Genomic DNA, 19,692 nt, shown 5'->3' with positions numbered 1-19,692 from the left:
TAGTGTAATTACCCAGTGTGATGTTATGTCCAGATATTTGCAAGAAGTACTGCTGCCTGGCCACCATAACTGTTGTGTATTTCTGACAAAGCAGTGTGATTCTGTGCAGATGTATGTCACTAACTACTGGGTAGTATGTGGCCATGTGATCTCTGCACCACCGGTTGGCATCAGGACAGACAGTGTGTGAATGCATAAACTGTGTGGGCATATGTAGTCCAGTATTTACGTGATATACCCATGTACATGGCTGTTAACATCCACATTGTCAGGCTTGGTCCACATGTCTCGCACTAAGGAGATCTGTGTATATCTCTAGACTGACCAGAGAGTGCCAGACTGTCCACATATATTGGTCATATCTCTGCTGTAGTTCACAGGATCATTACTGTGCTATCAGTGGTACTGTACTATGATGTCCTTAGGATGTCTGTCAGTAACCGATGGCGTACATGTCAATAGCAGATGTGACCTCCCACACACAACATGTCTGTTAAGACAATCCCTGTTACAGTAGCAACAGTCTACATATATACCTGCAATACATACATGACATCCCCTTGCACTAAGAGGTTGAGACTATTGGTGCTGAGATAGGACTCCACTCATATGGTAAACATATATGTGTAGATATATATATATATATATATATATATATATATATATATATATATATATATATATACATATACATACATATATCTATATAGATATATAGACATACATATTTACATACATATATGGATATATATATGTACATATATGTACTTATACAAACACATATGTATACATATACAGATCTATATATGTCTACACATATATAGATATATAGATATATATGCACATATAGTTATAGATATCTACATATATCAACAACAAAGAAGTGGGATGCAAGTCCAACCAATGGCTTCAACAGAGATACTATTTATTCGACAAAGAACAGAGAATAAAACGTAAGCGCTTTCACAGTGTGTCCCACTGCTTCCTCAGACGTATACATATTTGAAATGGAGCTTCCACTTACATACTGTTACTATCAGTCACTAATTGAAAGCACCTGCTCCATGCATTCTCTCCTTAAAGTCATATACTGCATGATCATAAACAGCATGTTGGATCCCATGTATTCTGATAAAAATGCATCTAATGTACTTAAAGCACTTCAGTATTCTAAAAATATACAACACAAAACAATATATATATCCACATAAAATATATACAATGTACATAGAAAACGTATATATGTTACAACTCTAAAAAGCTATAATACATATAAAAAGGAGTGTATCTCATTCCCCCCCTTTTTTCATATGTAAAACATAACAATCTCAGAAATGTACTGAATATGTATTAGTGTTTTTGGGGTCTGCTCTTTAATATAGGCTTAATAGGGACCTTATCATCCAGACCCTTCCCAGAGTCAGCCCTGAGCCTAACTATCCATTTTGTTTTATTGGTTTCTGTTCTATTTCTCACATCACCTTGACTACTGTCTATCTTAGTATTGTCAATCATAAAATGCTTAAAGTTATGTTGTTCTGTGGTATTCTTCACATGCTTGGCTAACGCATTCGTCATGACCTGCTTGTGAATGTAATACAGGTGCTCCCTAATTCTATACTTAAATTTTCTATCAGTTTTGCCTACATAGAAGGCTTGACAGATTTGACAGGAAGCCAGATACACTATGTGCTCTGTGTCACATGTCTCATTTGCTTTCAACCAAAAGGTTCTGTTTAAATCTGGATGCTGATATTGTTTTGACGTATCAATAAATTGGCAAAAATTACATTTACCACATGCCTTAACCTCTCTATCTTGGTTCATGTTGTTAAATCTGGGGTAGCATAACTGCCTTTTAATGTTAGTCATATTCCTATACACAAAATTAGGCCTAGTACCTGCAACTGCTTCAATTTCTGGGTCCGCTGTTAAAAAAGACCAATATCTCTTTAATATATCAGTGGCTATTCGTACATTGTTAACATATTTCAAAGACATCATATGGTTTTTATTACCCATTCTCTTAGTCAACCCCTCCTACCACTCTCTCAGAGAAATAAGGTTTCCCTTGTTCACCTCTATCATCTTTAACTTTTTCTATTATGTTCTTCACTTTCCATTTTGATATCCTCTCTGTACGAACTTGTCTTGTAGGCTACAGTCACTCAATAATGTCATGCACTGGCATGTCATATGTGACTATTGCTCAGTAGATGCAATATCTGTTGCTCAATCAACTTATTATGTAGACAACAGTAATCTATGGATACACTCCCTGGTGCTGTCTAGTAATTCCCCAATGCATCTGTAATGCTGCATACGTGGGTAGTTGTTCACCTTTCTGCTGATTGCAATTTTAACAGTATACCTGGAGTCTAGTTTCCCTCCCAATGCATGTTCCATGCCACAGACCTTATTATACTATCAGCTGTCCTGAGATTACATCTCAGATAAGTATTCCTGGTGTCTCATGTGTCAGTCCATGCCCATGTACTACACAATTCCAAAGGGAAGTACTGACATATGAAGAACCCCACAATCACCCATGTGCATACATGGACACCCACACAAACACACACACACACACACACACACACACACACACACACACACACACACACACACACACAGGCACACACACATCCTACATGCATCAACCCCCTACACTCCACCAGATTGCACTTACAGACAAAATAACCCCCCCCCACACACACACACCTACAGTTGATGTTGCACAAAGATAGTACACACAGACCTCCCATTACCCATCTGTCAACATTCATAACATATGGTACTCAACAGCATGCAGTGCAGCTATAGACAATCCATGCTAGCACCAGTATACATATGTGTGATGCATGGGCTGTGTTAGTAGGCGATACCTCTTCCCCTGGAAAACACTGCGACCATGTACACAATATTACTTTGCACCTCTTCTGCACCTTGCCATGTACTTTGCACCATACCTCACAGGTGTACACACCATTGCTGAATGTGTACTACTGTGTCAGGTATGTCTGCTCTAATGCTCACAGCTCCTATGTGTTTGTCCAACACATACCTGGGATGATATGTTGCCAGATGCCATTTGTGAATGCCTGATGTCTTATTAACAAATGTCAACATCAGCGGTGCATGTATGACCAATACAATACGATTACACTGACAACCGTCAAACCTTACCATCACTATGAGGAGTGTACACACCCTTATTGATATGATGCCCTCTTCCTTAATATACCATGGGACTACATCACTGCATATGTTAACATTACATGAGCCTGATATGTGACATATGTCCTGTACAATCAAATTCAGTGTCTAACAAATGTGTTGGTTGTGCTGATGCTGACCGCAATGCATGCACTTCATGGGTGCATATGTGTGCACACCCTTATCATGATGGTTTGTTGCACCTACTTTTTCCAGTATATGGTCAGCCTGCCCTACACATGTCCCCCAACTCTGCATGATTGCAAGGTCAACTCATGTGCACATCCTCTGGAGTTCACATACTGCCGTCACTATTGCTGTGGAGTCAGGGTTACATCTGCCACAGTTCCTGACCCCGACTGTGTGCAGATACAGCCATTCATACCATCCTTAGCATCCCTGCTGCAGTGCATTGGTGTGTCATGGTGACACCCCCTCCCCACCTTTAGACTTTTTGTAGATGCTTGACAACTATGGCCTACATGTGTGTCAGTTTGCAGTGTCCTAAACACTGAACACCACGTGTAGCAGCCTAGTCCCAGTTAATGAATGGAAACATGCAGGTGTACACTGGCACCAGCACAGTATAGATGGGGATGGTGGGCCTGAGGTGGGGTGAGGCGTTGGCTGTGCAGCACGTGTATCTTACATGATACTGTCTGTATGTTTCCAACGTGGTCTTGGTACACCACTACACATTGCAATGCATGCCTTTGCAGGACTTTTGCTGTTATGTATACACATCCTGTAGAGAGCCCTGGCTGATGTTTCCTGTGGTACAACTGTCCCATCTGATTACTCTAACCTATGGGCCACACTTATGCAGAGTCCAGGCAATTGCCGACACAGGTACTGCACAGCCAGTACTTGCTAGACATTCCTGCATCCCCCTCAGTGTTGTGGCATGTTACTAGGCAGCCCACATGACCAATTTGCTACATGTCACATCATCTGTCTTGGATGATGATCTGTTTATTTCCTACATCATTCCTGTCCCATACATCCTTGCCACATAAATGACTGTCTACACTGTTTTCCATGGTATATGCAATGGTGAGGTATGGCTACATGTCCAGCTCATGGGTGCTACCTGTTGGGTATGGGGCCCACGCCATCTCATGTAAGATGTGTGCAAGCCATGGCTGCCACTGTTGCAGGTATGTGTGCACATTTGATGGCCAAACGTCTTGGTGCATTTCCATGACAAATGCATGCAGTCAGTACTTCAACAGCTGCTTCTACTATATTTTAACTGGAGTGTGTGCACACATATGCTTCCAGTGCTTGTGAAGGTATGTATTCCCCATATTTTCTGCTCTAACCTACAATTTAATATTACACACTCATTGCTCATGTTGGGACCACATTGCAGGTTTTAGGAGTTGTGGACCACAGTATTATGATATGCCGTAGTGTAGATTTGTAACAGTTGCCATTGTAATACTTGTATATACACTGTTGTAGCACTGTATAAGGGTGATGTTTCACACATGTCCCTACTGTAGGCCATTTGTCCCACCATTATGTTCATCTCTGTGGACACATTTTGCAATGACAGGATGTTAGTTACATTGCAGGAGTCTGACATACCCTTCAGATACACCATCATGGTCACCACTGTGATGCAGTGCAGTTGACAGCAACAATACGTGAACATGTACAGCATGCATTATGGGTAGGTGTGTTAAATGTGTGCATGGAATATACCATAGCCATAACATGACTGGTGTATTGGCAAGCCTGAACAAAAAACATACTCACCAACTACAGGCTGCTGCCTTGGAAGTATACCAGAAGGACCTACATAAGTGTATGAGAGATGTGATGTCAGTAGCCACAGCTGTGGCATTGGTACAGGGTGGGTGCAGCATTAGAGTACATCAACAGTACAAGCTCACAATACTACAGCTTATGCACATCTGTTTATTACTACTACGCAGCAACAGACTATATATATGTCATCTCACATATGCATGATCTACCTGTACAGATGGGGATAGATACGCAACAGTGGTCTACTGATGTGCCCTGTGGCCTTACCTGCACAACCCTTTGCTGGTGTGTGGGTAGCACCCACCTCCACTGTACTCTCTGCCAGTTGTTGTGTGTGCAGGCAGGCAGGTGCCATGAGGCTGGCAAGGAGCTCCTGAACATGTGTCAGGGGGGATGGATGGCATGATCCCCCCATTGCGAGGCAATCCCCCCAGCCTGCAGCAGCATGCCTATGGGCATTGCAAAGTAGGTCACTGCAATGATGCCAAACCTGCTCATAACTGCGGTTATGCAGGCCGACATCACTGACACTGTGGACTAGACCATTTCACAGGGTGGTCCACTCCGGCTGCTCATGGGCTGTTCTGCCAAACAGCACCTGGTAATGCTGTATCAGGTTTGTGACGATGACCTCATTTTTGTCTGCTGAATAGACAGGTAGTCTGCCATGTGACATCTTGCCTGAAAGACATAAAGTTGGAAACACGTCTGACCAACTCATACAGCAAGGTTACCATAGTTCTTAATACACATCTCTGTCTCCCCACCATATCTGTGACAACAAACTGTTCACACAACTCAATAGGTATGGCTACAGCATACCTACCATTGGGACAAATATCATATTGTACCACACGTTGTGCTATATGTTTGTAGCCATGTTGCCTGTGGGGACACTATCATTGCTGGCCTGTTACGGACAATGTCACCTGCATGCCACTGTAAGGGCCACTATGGTTCCATATATGCATGTGGTCTGTTTGCTATGTGATTGCTGCACATCTGTTGTTATGTGTTTTTGTGGATATCTATCCATGCTGTTAGACATAATCTGGGAATGTGTGGACTATTACTACCCACATATGTTCTATAACAGTGACACAATAGCATATTTAGGGAACAGTTGCCAGCAGAACCACGTCTCCCACCTCATCTGGCCATGTTACCAGGCCACATAACATGTGGGACCCATCCAGGGGCCTCCGCACCTACTGGTCCTGCACTACCTTCAGGTGGAACCACCTTAGCTGATGGTGTCCCCCCACGGGGGCACACACAGACATAATCCTGTCACCTGAGGTCAGGTTCAGGGTCTGGGGCATAGGGAGATCCACAGAGACTTGGAAGATGTGCTACAGCACCTTGAAGCCCTCAGTACACAATCACAGGGTCCACGTGCTCCTCCTGCTCAGCCTTCAGCCCAGGCACCTTCAGGGCCTGGAAGCTTATGTTGTGATCAGCAATGGGTGGGGGCCTTGTTCCCATTGTTTCCATACGGGGGCTCATGGGGCTTCCACATCACAGACGACACTCAACATCCAGGGTGTTTACCACCACATGTGTCATATACCACCCCTGTAGGCTGTCTTCTCTATCTACCAACCCACCTCCACAAATATACCTGCTATCCTTCCCCAAATTCCCAATCCCACCTTCACAGACAAGGGCAATGTTGTCCCAACAAGGGGTTCACATGTGACATAACTGTCCATGTTGCACACACTTACTGCTGTATATATATATATATATATATATATATATATATATATATATATATATATATATATATATATATATATATATATACATATATATATATATATATATATATATATATATATATATATATGTGTGTGTATTGATGTGTATGATGTTCCTCACACTTAGCATGCAGCACTGTGATGCAAAATGGGGTACATGTATTTATTATATACATATATATATATATATATATATATATATATATATATATATATATATGTGTGTGTGGGTGTGTGTGTGTGTAGATATATATTATGTTGTATATATGTGTTTTTATATATATATATATATATATATATATATATATATATATATATATGTGTGTGTCTTTATATCTGTAGACATACATGTATATATATGTATGTGTGTGTATATATATATATATATATATATATATATATATATATATATATATATATATATATATGGGGTACATTCAGACATCAGATCCACACTCTCTAACTCTCCTTCCTGCACAGCTGCATTGTTCTGCCTTGCTACAACACAGACAGGTGCCACATATTGACACAGCCTAGCATTAGTGGGGTATATATAGGGACAGATTGCAGGTAAGCCTATTGCACACATATGGCATTTCAGCATGCTACATTACACGTTAATGTGAGTGGCCTGCAAGTGGTGGTCTCTGGAACCCATGTGTCCATCATAATTGCATTACTTCCACAACCAGCTATTGGCCAAAGTAATATACATGTTTTCCATTACACAACACACACTATGATAGCTTACATCTTGTCAGTCAGTGCTGCTCTGCACAGTTGATGGGTATGGCCCACTACCCACAGGGGCAGACACTATTGTCCATAGCAGTTGTTCAGCTGGACATCATTACAACAACAACACCTGATGGCACATATAAATCATTCCATGTCATCTATCCCTTTATTATGGACCAAGTATACTTCACATACCTGTTGTGGGAATGATGTCTGTTCTGGATAGTTTGCTTGTTTTTTTTTTTCATTTGCCTTTGGCTTGGCCTTTAGCTTTCTTTTTTTTCACTCACTCCCTCTTTCTCTCTCTCTATCTCATTCTCTCTCCAGTAAATGGATTGAGCTGCTTTGAATAGATTGCAGCATGGATTTTGGTAGGTGATGCACATGATCAGGTGATGGCCTTTGCACCAATCAGTGTCCTCCACTTGCACCTGCATGCAGCATGCTGTGTAGTACTTCCAATTACCACTGGCATGGCAACCCACTACTATAAATCCCTACATCATGTGGGAGTGGTACCTTTACCTTTCCTGTATGGTGGACATTCTTCCTGTGTGTGGGCAGCAGTGTTATAGACAGCAGGTAGCAATACCTCTTACAAGAGGGCTTGCAGACTCAGGCCAGCTACATATTTGTATAAGGTTCCAGAACTACAGACAGAGTCTGTGGTGTTGTTATATGCATTGTTTAGCATCAGTGTTACAGGGTTTGTGTGTACATACTAGTTTAACATGGAATGCAGTCTATCTGCATAGCTCTCAACTGTGGGCCTATCCACATGATGGCCAGAGGTGTGCCTGTTATGTTTTGTTTGTCCGCCACACAGGTCTTGTGTCAGATATATCACTGGCAGTGTGTGTGTTGAGTGCTATCAGTACATGGCTACATCCATTTGTGTTTCTAACTTCATATTCCTGGCTAAGGGTATGTTGCAGACTATCCTGTAACACCAGCAACTTGCTCAGTGTATGACAACACTATTTCACATATGGGCCTGTGTTCTGGCCTCTGTCTTCCACCTACATACCAGGCTTTGTCCATATGACATCCAGTAAGGGGTTGTTATGTAGTGGCCTGTGATTATGTCATGCTGCCATTCATGCCATCATTCCAGTGCTGTTGTGGCCATCACACATATTGTAGGGTAGAGTCCATATATATGCGGGCTTCATCTGCACAAAACCTGTGTGTCCTTCTGCAGTCCAGAGGTCAGTGTATGTAACAATGTTATATGCCCCTGTAAGTCAGTCTATGAGGGGGTATGCACTATAAATAACCTAGGCTGTTATAACAAGCGAGGGATATCAGTAGTAAGCTGCCTTAAGGTATATGGCTGTACATTACCATCCATTTCGCCTTGGGAACATTGCTGGCCTACTGCTTACTGCCATACAGACTGTTCAGTTTTTCAGTGTGATTGTGATGTTTTCAGTTATGCATTGTACATGACAGATACATCCCATTGTGGCAACTTAAGTCTTTTCCCCCTAGGGATTGAGTACAGAGTGCAGAGTGCAGTTAGGGGCTGCTGGACTATAAATCTCTATTACTTACTGTTGATTGATTGTTATCCTGTGGCCCAGTCTGTCTTTACAGTTGTACTACTTGAAGGCCTTCGCCTGGACAGAAACATATGTTATACTTTCAGATTACTGTATTAAATGATCTGTTGAAAGTTGCATTAATCTGTTTGTATGTATTTCAAAGTCTAAACAGCTATATGTCATGGCATATACAACTGCAATAGTACACAAATAAAACTTTCTTATGTATGCAAACCTGTGTGCAGTGTCATATCCTTTGACTTCTCTGTGGGTATATGTTTCAGGCAACAACTGTCTTTTGTATGGGTGATTCATACCAAAACTGCGGTGGTGGTGCTGCGGTAGCATTGTCATCTCACAGTAAGAGGTTGCTCTGTTCGATTCTCAGCTAGAGCGTCTTCTGTATGTAGACATGCGTGAATGGGCATACCTTCGTTGAAGATTGTGCGTCAAGGCCGGCAACTCGGTATGTAAAAATCTACTGCCAATCATTAGCGGACCGGAGTGCCGCTGTGGCGATCCCTAACCGGGAAAAGCCGAAAGACACAACAACACCAACCACAACATGGGTGACTGATACACTGTCCATTTGATAAGGTGACGACTGTAGGAATACAGGCTGTTCAGTATGGTGTGCACTCTCTAAATATGTATCTTCCTATACATATCTCAGCATGTGTGTATGTGTAGTTACATATATATGTATATATATATATATATATATATATATATATATATATATATATATATATATATATGTATGTGTGTGTGTGTGTGTGTGTGTATATGTATCTTTGGAATGTTTATTGCTTCCACATTGTACCTTTCCTATGGTAGCCAGACTGTACTGCCTGATATGTTATTGATATCATCCTGACATCATAGAGGTGGGATGGATTACTGTTAACATCTTGTGCCCATGCTGTGTCAGGTCCTGGGTATGGGACTTGCAACACTTGGTATTGTATTGCAGGGTAGATCTGTTTTGCTGTGGGGGAGGGGGTGATATCAATACTAACAAGATGCATTTAGCTTGGGCCCCCTCACCCCCATTAACGGTGCCTTTAGTCATATATGTATTTATGTTCTTTATATCTATAGTTATATATCTGTATATCCATATATATATATATATATATATATATATATATATATATATATATAAAATATATATAATATATATATATATATATATATATATATATATATATATATGTATATATATATATATATATATATATATATTTATATATGTGTGTGTATATATTTATAGATGTGTGTGTGTATATATATATATATATATATATATGTGTGTGTGTGTGTGTGTGTGTGTGTGTGTATGTGTGTGTGTGTGTGTGTGTGTGTGTGTGTAGGTGTGTGTGTGTGTATAAATATATATATATATATACATACACACACACACACACACACACACACACACACACACACACACACACACACACACATCTACATGTATAAATACATTTCCTGTACTGTTGAATGACTGTGCTGGATGATATGTTTGTGAAAACATCAGGGTTATGTATATCTGACATGGCTTAGTGGCAAATCACTTTGGCTATGGTGTGTAGGGTCTTGGGTTTGAGCCTTGCAGATGCTGTTTATTTTGTGGCTGGGCTGAACAAGAGTGATTAAGGCAATTTTAAGTAGTTGTAAGTGGGTTTGCGTGGGTTTGCGCAGAGTAAGCACTGCTAACTTTCAGTTACAGTTTATTATACTGATTTAGGTTTTCAATTGCTTAACCTGTGTAGGCATTGCTTACCCCCGTGCAAACAGGCTTAAACCCGCTTACTGTTGCTTAAAAGTGCTTACTCCCCCTTACCCCCGCACTCATTTCTTTAAAAGAAATGAAAAAGGTTTGATAGGAAAGTGGTGAAAAAGGGGTACAAAGTGGGAAAGACAGTAGGGAAAATAGCTAGGGATGTGCAGAACAGGTGTAGTGAAGGTCCATAGCTGTCCATTTCTTCTACAGCAACAGCTGTGCATATACACTGATTTGGAGGTAGGATTACATGTGTCCGCTGGACATGTGTTCGAAATGGACAGCTATGTATGGGGCGAGATTTTTTTTTGGGAACATATTGCCTTTTTTTTCAGGTAAAGTGGGATGTTGGGGAGGGATAGTAGGTATATTTGGGGAAGTAGGTTGGGTAGGATAACAGACAAGACATACAAGACAGCATACAGGGGTGGTATATGACACATGGGGGTAAACACCTTGATGGGGATGGGTGTTTGGAAATCGGAAGCCCATGAGCCCCCAAGTGGATACAGTGGGACTGAGGTCCCCAACCATGGGCAGTCACCACTGCACCTTCACAGCCCCGAAGGTGGCTGTGCTGGGGGCTGAGTAAGAGGGCCAGGCCGAACCTCTAGTTGTGACATGTGGCCCTCAAGCTGGTTTAGCAGATCTCCAAACTCCCTGCGGAGCTCGCTATGCACAATGCCCCAGACCTGGCGATGGGTGACAGTGTCCTGTCTGCGCCCGCTCCTGGGGGGTGAGCCCCATCCCCTGAGGTGGTTCCACCTGAAGGTGTTGCAGGACTAGCAGATTAAGAGGTCCCGGGGTGGGCCCCAGCTGTGCTGGTGCCCAGTGCCACGGCCAGATGAAGTGGGGCAGGTGGGTCCGCTGGGACTGGCCTTCCCAAACGTGCTATGGTGTTTCAATTTAACAACATATGTGGGTTAGTAATAGTCAACACATTTCCAAACCAATAGTGTCCAATGCGCTCAAGTAAAACCAATTAACCAAAAGGAGCACAATGTTGCGGGTCCACAGAGAGTATTTATTAACACAAAAACCACAGGTCAAGTGCTTTCATCAAGTAGTATGACTTCTTCAGAACAAATGAACATAAAAAATTTTCAAACTTAAATAAACAGTACTTTAGATTCATTGGTTCAAAATTGACCAATACTGAACATTTGATATCACTTCTCATGAATACTAAACCACAAATATGAATAATTAATTGATTTAACAATCAATTCATCTACAAAAAATGTAAAAAGTTTTTTTACACACACACATATATATATATATATATATACATATATATATATATATATATATATATATATATATATATATATATATATATACCCCGTACTGACATATTGGTTAATAAAATTATTATGTATAAAATGTATACTAAAATTAATATGTATGGTAAAAAATATATATATAATGGTAATTAATAGTACTACAAATGTTAAACTGATTCCGCCTTCTCTTTCAATATAGGCATTATGGAAATGTATTCATTTATACCTGGTGGGTGGTCAGCCACTAATCTGAGTTGCCACATCAACTCTTTCTTACTTAGTATATTCTGCCAATCACCCCCCCTCACATCCACTGTTACAAAATCGAGTATACCAAACTTAAAACACTTGAAGTTTTTACACAAAATACTGTGTTTATATAATGCATTAGTGTTTTTTTTCATTCTTGATGTCATAGAGGTGCTCGTATATCCTATTTTTCAACATCCTCTCCATCTTACCAAAGTAAAAAGACAGACAGGTGCTGTACTTGGCAATATATACTAATTTACTTGAACAACAGCTACCGTTTTTTAAAAAAATGTGACTTTTATTTTGGTTATCTATAATCATATCACTATCTAATAATATATAGGGACAGTAGGAGCATCTACCACAAGGTTTACTACCACTTGAATTCTCCTGCCTGTTGTTGGAAATTCTATTTGTCTCCACCAAGGATTTGATGTTGCTACCTACCTTGGTAGAAAATATAGGTTTATCACCGAGAATACGAACTATCTCAGGGTTGGTTCTAAAAATATTCCAGTTTTTTGTCAAAGTTCCTTTGACCTGAGAATATAGAGGACTAAATTGAACTACACATGCTTGTTGGAAATTAGTAGAATTCTGTGCAGTCTCTTTATTGATTACGGTGCCAGACCTTTCTTCGTTGGCTCCCAATAATGGTTTATAAATAGTACCCCATTTTCCATTGACCTCTATTGGATCAATAAATGACCCGGGTATCCTCTCTCCAAAAACATAATCCTTAAATTCCTAAACTCTGCTGTTACATCCTTCTTCATAGTGGTCATCCTGGCTATTCTAATAGCCTGACCTTTTACAATACTCTTTTTCTGATAAGCAGGATGATGGCCAGTATAACACATAAAAGTATTTTTTTGGTAGATTTTGGAATGAAAACAATCTTGATTTTTAAAGATCTTGACATCAAGGAAGTTAATTTCCTGCTGGTGACCCTGGAAGGTAAATTTCAAATAATCTGTAGTCTGATTTATATAGTTCACAAATTCTGGAATTTCCTCTACACCTCCCTTCCATAAGATAAAAATATCATCCAGAAACCTACCGTAATATGTAATGCATGAAGAAAAAAATTTTTGGTGAAAAATATACTTTTGTTCCCATCCCAAAAGGACTAAGTTAGCATACAAAGGGGCGCAAAAACAGCACCCATACCAACTCCTTTTAGTAGTTTGTAATATTCACCCCCAAAAAATATATAATTATTTTCCAAAATCAGGCTCATTAGCTCACATAAAAGTAATACTTCATCTGATTTTAAAGATGAATGGGTGAAAAGAACTTCCTCAAAGAGACTTAGACCTTCTCATTTCGGAATGCAAGAAAAGAGATCTTGTACATCAATAGTAAGAAACCAACAATCTGCTGACCACAAATCCTGCTTTATCTGACCTAAAAAATCCCAAGAATCCTTTAATAGGTGCGGAAATTTATTAGTAATATGTTTTAATTTTTTATCCACATATACTGCTAGGTTGTGAATCTTAGAACCTGCAGCTGCAACTATAGGTCTAAAAGGCGGCTTATTTAAATTTTTATGTACCTTAGGTATTCCGAAAATCGTAGGAATATTTGGATATTTGTTCAGTAGAAAATTATATTCATCCTTAGAAATTCTCTGATCCAATAAATATTCATATAAATAACTGTCCAACCTACAATAAGAAATATTAATTTTGTTTTTTGAACATAGGGAATAATTATCATCCTGAAATAATATTTGTTGCATATCATTGTTGTAGTCTTCCACAATGTATATAACCACCCCTCCCCCTTTATCAGGTGTCATAATTCTTTTACCCTTGTTATGCCTAAGACTAGGGTAGATGTAGGGTAGGGAAGCAAAATTACGGTTACAACAAATGGTAGATAATGCAGCCCAGATACAATGTTTGGACAATATTAAATATAGTTTATATGGCTTCAATATATATAATTATTCTAATTTTCCAATCACTAAAGAATTATTTTCTTTGTTCTCGAAGGGGTTCAAATTTGTTCCTACCCACGTGCCAGACATAGCTTCAGTGATGGTTGATTTGCAGCTATATTTAAGGAAATTAAATCTGAACCTTATTTTTTCAGACAAATTGAACAAGGGTGAATCTAAGGATATCCTCAAGAGAAGTAGTATGTTTAACCCACCCCTACATCCCTTAATTATGGCATATGAAAAATTGGTTAAAGAAGATTTATATAAGACATGGGGAGAAAAAAGGAAGGTGTTTAACAATTTAAACCCTGATGAAAAGAGTCTCCTAGAGAGTCTTAGGCATAACAAGGGTATAAGAATTATGACGCCTGATAAAGGGGGAGGGGTGGTTATATACAGTGTGGAAGACTACAACAATGATATGCAACAAATATTATTACAGGAGGATAATTATTCCCTATGTTCAAAAAACGAAATTAATATTTCTTATTGTAGGTTGGACAGTTATTTATACGAATATTTATTGGAATAGAGAATTTCTAAGGATGAATATAATTTTCTACTGAACAAATATTCAAAAATTCCTACGATTTTTGGAATACCTAAGGTGCATAAAAATTTAAATAAGCCGCCTTTTAGACCTATAGTTGCAGCTGCAGGTTCTAAGATTCACAACCTAGCAGTATATGTGGATAAAAATTTAAAACATATTACTAATATATTTCCGCACCTATTAAAGGATTCTTGGGATTTTTTAGGTCAGATAAAGCAGGATTTGTGGTCAGCAGATTGTTGGTTTCTTACTATTGATGTACAAGATCTTTTTTCTTGCATTCCGAAATTAGAAGGTCTAAGTCTCTTTGAGGAAGTTCTTTTCACCCATTCATCTTTAAAATCAGATGAAGTATTATTTTTATGTGAGCTAATGAGCCTGATTTTGGAGAATAATTATATATTTTTTGGGGATGAATATTACAAACAACTAAAAGGAGTTGCTATGGGTGCTGTTTGCACTCCTTTGTATGCTAACTTAGTCCTTTTGGGATGGGAACAAAAGTATATTTTTCACCAAAATTTTTTTCTTCATGCATTACATATTACGGTAGGTTTTTGGATGATATTTTTATCTTATGGAAGGGAGGTGTAGAGGAAATTCCAGAATTTGTGAACTATATAAATCAGACTACAGATTATTTGAAATTTACCTTCCAGTGTCACCAGCAGGAAATTAACTTCCTTGATGTTAAGATCTTTAAAAATCAAGATTGTTTTCATTCCAAAATCTACCGAAAAAATACTTTTTGTAATGCGTACTTACATTATACTGGCCATCATCCTGCTTATCAGAAAAAGAGTATTGTAAAAGGTCAGGCTATTAGAATAGCCAGGATGACCACTATGAAGAAGGATGTAACAGCAGAGTTTAGGAATTTAAGGATTATGTTTTTGGAGAGAGGATACCCGGGTCATTTTATTGATCCAATACTTGAAGAGGTCAATGGAAAATGGGGTACTATTTATAAACCATTATTGGGAGCCAATGAAGAAAGGTCTGGCACCGTAATCAATAAAGAGACTGCACAGAATTCTTCTAATTTCCAACAAGCATGTGTAGTTCAATTTAGTCCTCTATATTCTCAGGTCAAAGGAACTTTGACAAAAAACTGGAATATTTTTAGAACCAACCCTGAGATAGTTTGTATTCTCAGTGATAAGCCTATATTTTCTACCAAGATAGGTAGCAACATCAAATCCTTGGTGGAGACAAATAGAATTTCCAACAACAGGTAGGAGAATTCAAGTGGTAGTAAACCTTGTGGTAGATGCTCCTACTGTCCCTGTGTATTATTAGATAGTGATATGATTATAGATAACCAAAATAAAAGTCGCATTTTTTTAAAAAAACGGTAGCTGTTGTTCAAGTAAATTAGTATATATTGCCAAGTGCAGCACCTGTCCGTCTTTTTACATTGGTAAGACGGAGAGGATGTTGAAAAATAGGATATACGAGCACCTCTATGACATCAAGAATGAAAAAACACTAATGCATTATATAAACACAGTATTTTGTGTAAAAAATTCAAGTGTTTTAAGTTTGGTATACTCGATTTTGTAACAGTGGATGTGAGGGGGGGTGATTGGCAGAATATACTAAATAAGAAAGAGTTGATGTGGCAACTCAGATTAGTGGCTGACCACCCACCAGGTATAAATGAATACATTTCCATAATGCCTGTACTGAAAGAGAAGGCAGAATCAGTTTAACATTTGTAGTACTATTAATTATCATATATATATTTTTCCTATATATATATTTTTTAACATACATATTAATTTTAGTATACATTTTATACATAATAATTTTATTAACCAATATATCAGTACGGGGTATATATATATATATATATATATATATATATATATATATATATATATATGTGTGTGTGTGTAAAAAAACTTTTTACATTTTTTGTAGATGAATTGATTGTTAAATCAATTAATTATTCATATTTGTGGTTTAGTATTCATGAGAAGTGACATCAAATGTTCAGTATTGGTCAATTTTGAACCAATGAATCTAAAGTACTGTTTATTTAAGTTTGAAAATTTTTTATGTTCATTTATTCTGAAGAAGTCATACTACTTGATGAAAGCGCTTAACCTGTGTTTTTTGTGTTAATAAATACTCTCTGCAGACCCGCAACGTTGTGCTCCTTTTGGTTAAATAGTCAACACATTCCAGGATTAGGTATAGCAGCATGCATAGATATTCCCATTAACCCAAAACACCAGATATGGAACAGTTGCATACCAAGCAGAACACATGCATATATGGAACCACAGTGGCCATTACAAAAGTATGCAGGTACATTGATGGCAGCATGCCACCAATGTGGAAGTATTTCAATATGGCACATGCATAGAAATAAATTTAAATATTTATTAAACAATAGGACATATGTCCCAACAGTAGATTTAATGGAGCATGTACCAATTGAGTTGTGTATTTAGTTTATTGTTGCAGATATGTTGGGGGGGAGATGTCAATTAACAACTATTATACGACGACCCCCCATTAATATTCAAAAACGTGCACGCTGATTGGTCAGAGTGCACGTTGTAAATCAGTTATAGTAATGGAAAAAAGGTCCGGTCGCCCAGACTTTTTCCATTACTATAACTCTTTTTTAAGCAATGGAGAACGCAAGATCTCCATTGCTTCATACTGTTTCATTATGTTAAACGAGTTTAACATAGCGAGACAGCTTTAAAAAAAGCAACGGAGATTACTGTTGCTTTTTTTAAAGCTGTCTCACTATGTCAAACTCCTTTAACATAGCGAGACAGTTTGTAAAAAGCAACGGAGATCTTGCTTTCTCCGTTGCTTTTTTCAAAACCGTCTCGCTATGTTAAATGGGTTTAACATAGTGAGACAGCTTTAAAAAAGCAACGGAGATTCTCCGTTGCTTTTTTTAAAGCTGTCTCGCTATGTTAAACCCATTTAACATAGCAAAACAGTTTGCAAAAAGCAACGGAGATCTTGGTTTCTCAGTTGCTTTTTTCAAAACTGTCTTGCTATGTTAAATGGGTTTAACATAGCGAGACAGCTTTTGCTTTTTTAAAGCTGTCTCGCTATGTTAAACCCATTTAACATAGCAAAATAGTTTGTAAAAAGCAACGGAGATCTTGCTTTCTCCGTTGCTTTTGCCCACAGCTCTGATGTACTGCGTAGGCATACGCATGCGCAGTACATCAGAATTGCCGCAGAATACTAGACAGCTGCGGAAGGGCAGCAAGGAGGCATTATACAATGCCATTATTTAAGAAAAGTAATTATTTTTTTCTTAAATAATGTCATTATATAATAGCAATAACCCACTTCTGGGTGTGGGTAATTCTGGATTTACCCATGGTTGGCTTTGTTTGGCCACTCGGGCTTCACCCTCATGACCAAACCACAGCAACCGTGGGTAAATCCAGCATAACCCACACCCAGGCATGGGTTATTGCTATAGTATATTCCTGTAGTTCTCATTACTTTCCTAGTCAGTGCTGTGATCTGTACCTTACAGGTATTAGTACACTACCCTATGGCCTTAGTTTGGACAGTGGTATGGATGTAGTCAACTATATGCATGAACCGAGTTTTTTTCTGCAGTATACACCTCTTACCTGGTATACCTGCGGAGGTATTGTTTGTTAGCACTACCTGTTTCTACACATATTCCCAGATTCCAGGTTGATGTTATGCACATACCTGTCCATCTCTTATTGCACACACTCTGGGCATGTCTTGACCACATGCATGTGAACCGGAACATATTTTGACTATTGCCCTCTTAAACCTTTGGTGAGTTGTACAATGACAGGTTTGTTTTCATTGACATTTTCCAAATATGTACAGGCCTGACAGTCAGTTATATGACATGAAATACTGCCTATATGTCAGAGATTAGCACACTGATATGCCAGGGGGCAGGGTAACAGCCGGCATATATGGGCCGATTAACTGGACATTCTGGACAATTCTGTACACTTGTGGGGTATGATTCTGCATACAGCTTACTACCATTCCCAGGATTCAAGCCATGGCTGTGTCTGCTAAAAATAAAACAGTGTCCATCACACCTGAGTGTGCTATATAGATATTGCTGTGTATCTCTTCTCCGATTTCTGTCTATAAGTCTCCTGTGGTTTTACAATCTTGTAATTACAACACTCTTATACAGGATTTCCTAGACAGTTTTATTATGTAGTACAGTGTGGGTGACAGTGATGAGTAATACCTTGTTATTCAGAGCAACTGCAACACTAACAATGTCATACAATACCAGAGCAAACAGTACCAGTACAGGATATCAATATTTTATTTCTAGGCACAGTTTTCGTATCTGACAGACCTGTGGGGGCAATGTTTGTTAGCACTACCTGAATGTTGCCACACATATTACAAGATCCCACATTAGTATTATGCACATACGTCTCACTCTGTTACTGCACACACTCTGGTCACAGCTTCACAACATGGGGGTGGAGATGGGACATACTTGGCTTATTACTCTCATAACATTTTGGGGAGTTTCTAGAGTGACAGGTTTGTTCTTATAGATGTCTGACAATTAGTTGCATTTCTTATTTGCTGCCTAAGTGTCTGGGATCATCCCACTGATTTGCCAGGGGGACAGAGTGACAGGCAGCAGATATGGGCCAATTAACTGGACATTCTGGACATATCTGTATAGCTGTGGGGTATGATTCTGCATACAGCCTACTACTACTCCCAGGGTTCGAACCATGACTGTGTGTGCTAAAAATACAACTGTTCATGTCTCAGTTGAGTGTGATATTTAGGTTATGTTGTCTATCTTTTCACTGTTTTCTAAGTCTCTCTCAT

Source organism: Protopterus annectens, chromosome 13.part0 (genome assembly GCF_019279795.1).
Source record: "Protopterus annectens isolate FY-2018-M chromosome 13.part0, PAN1.0, whole genome shotgun sequence".
Taxonomy (NCBI): domain Eukaryota; kingdom Metazoa; phylum Chordata; order Ceratodontiformes; family Protopteridae; genus Protopterus; species Protopterus annectens.
Note: the sequence above shows the minus strand (reverse complement) of the source record.